Here is a 2,342-nt window from a genome sequence, read left to right as displayed (position 1 = left end):
GGAAAAGAATATATACTGTGTGCTTTCCTTTATAGAAATTCTAGAACAGGCAAAACTAATCAATGGTGGCAGAGAACACAGCAGAAGTTTCCTGGGGCCGTGAGAGGAAGGTTGACTGCAAAAAGGCATGGGAAAACTTTCTGAGGTGATGGAAATATTCTTTTTTTTTTTTTTTTGAGACGGAGTTTCGCTCTTGTTACCCAGGCTGGAGTGCAATGGCATGATCTCGGCTCACTGCAACCTCTGCCTCCTGGGTTCAGGCAATTCTCCTGCCTCAGCCTCCTGAGTAGCTGGGATTACAGGCACTCGCCACTATGCCCAGTTAATTTTTTGTATTTTTTTTAGTAGAGACGGGGTTTCACCATGTTGACCAGGATGGTCTCGATCTCTTGACCTCGTGATCCACCCACCTCAGCCTCCCAAAGTGCTGGGATTACAGGCTTGAGTCACTGCGCCCGGCCTGGTGATGGAAATATTGTATATAACAATTGTGGTGGCAGCAGGGGTGCACGGATATGTCAAAACTCATTGAACTGTACACTTAGGATGGGCGCATTTTCATTGTACATAAATGATATCTCAATAAAAGTGATTTTAAAAACAGACTTCATAATAAAGCAGCCAGTAAGAGGATTGAGGATTGGTTCCTTTTTTCCTCTCTTCCTTCCTTCTTCCTTTTCTCTCTCTCTCTCTCTCTCCCCTCTCTCTTTTTCTCTTTCTTCTTTTTGAGTCTCACTCTGTCACCCAGGCTGGAGTGCAGTGGCACGATCTCAGCTCACTGCAACCTCCGCCTCCCAGGTTCAGGTGATTCTTTTGCCTCAGCCTCCCCAGTAGCTGGGATTACAAGTGTCTGCCACCACACCTGGCTAACTTTTTGTATTTTTAGTAGAGATGGGGTGTCACAATGTTAGCCAGGCTGGTCTCAAACTCCTGGCCTCAAGAGATCTGCCTGCCTCAGCCTCTCAAAGTGCTGGGATTACAGGCATGAGTCACTGTGCCCCGCAAAACTTATTCTGTTCCACATTGGTTTAAGCAGAAAAGGAAATTCATTGGCTCTTGCAGCTGAGAATTGCAGGGGGTAGCATTGGCTAACACAGCCATGCAAGGTCTAGCTGTCTGTATCGCTCAGCTCTCCTCTGTGTTGGCTTCATTCTCAGGTAGACTCTTTATTTGGGAAACAGAGAAGATCACCTGTAGTTCTAGGCTGGTATCCCACGAGCTCAGCAGCCAGAATGCCTCTTTTTGCCAATAGTTCTGGAAAACTCTGGGGCTGTCTTTCATCAGCCCAGCCTGGGTCTTGTGCCTAGCCTGGAACCAACCAATGTGGCCAAGGAATATGCTGATGAGCCAGGTCCTGGGTTGCTCAGCACCATGAACCACATGGATGAAGCTCTCCAAAGTAACCCCAGGCTGTGGCTGGGTCTCTTCAGGCACTTCCTACTTTCTTCTTTCCTTTTTCCGATTCAGTGTAGCAGACATCGATTGCTTCTGCCTTCCAAGGATCTAGTCCCCCTTAATATCTGTACAGTCACTGATGAACAAGACAAGTGCCTAATCGTACCAAACCACTAGATCCAGCCACACCTGACCTCAGAGCTACTTCCAGATGACCAATTCCCCTCCCCACTTAGGTGAATGTCATTTTTGGTTAGCTGTACCGGTAAATGTCCTTCACTCTTAAACCAGTTTGAATGGGGTCTTTAGTTAACTGAGGAGAAAATAAAAATTTTTCAAGGGGCAGAAACTTAAATTAGTAGAGCTTAAAAGCTTTTGTTGCATCAGTTACTAAGGGATAAAACCTGACAGATGTCACTTTCACCAGATGATCAAAGTTAATGCTACTGTCATGGGACAAACTGACCCAAGGGACCCCCGATACAAAATACTGAGAAGGGGCCAGGTGTGGTGGCTCACGCCTGTAATTCTAGCACTTTGGGAGACCAAGGTGGGTGGATCACCCAAGGTCAGGAGTTTGAGACCAGCCTGACCAACATGGCAAAACCCCATCTCTATTAAAAATGCAAACATTAGCCAGGTGCCTGTAATCCCAGCTACCCAAGAGGCTGAGGCAGGAGAATTGCTTGAATTTGGGAGGTGGAGGCTGCAGTGAGCGGAGACCTTGCCAGTGCACTGGCAACAGAGCGAGACTCTGTCTCAAACAACAACAACACCACCTAAGACGGTTACAACCACATGTACTAATACTACTGACTATAAAGTGAGCCGGGTGTGGTGGCCCATGCCTGTAATCCCAGCACTTTCGGAGGACAAGATGTGTAGATTGCTTGAGACCAGGAGTTTGAGACCAGCTGGGCAAAATGGTGAAACTCCATCTCTACAAA

This window comes from Callithrix jacchus, chromosome 22 (assembly GCF_049354715.1).
Source record: "Callithrix jacchus isolate 240 chromosome 22, calJac240_pri, whole genome shotgun sequence".
Lineage (NCBI taxonomy): Eukaryota > Metazoa > Chordata > Mammalia > Primates > Cebidae > Callithrix > Callithrix jacchus.
The sequence above is the reverse complement of the archived record's forward strand: the minus strand, read 5'-3'. Positions refer to the sequence as shown.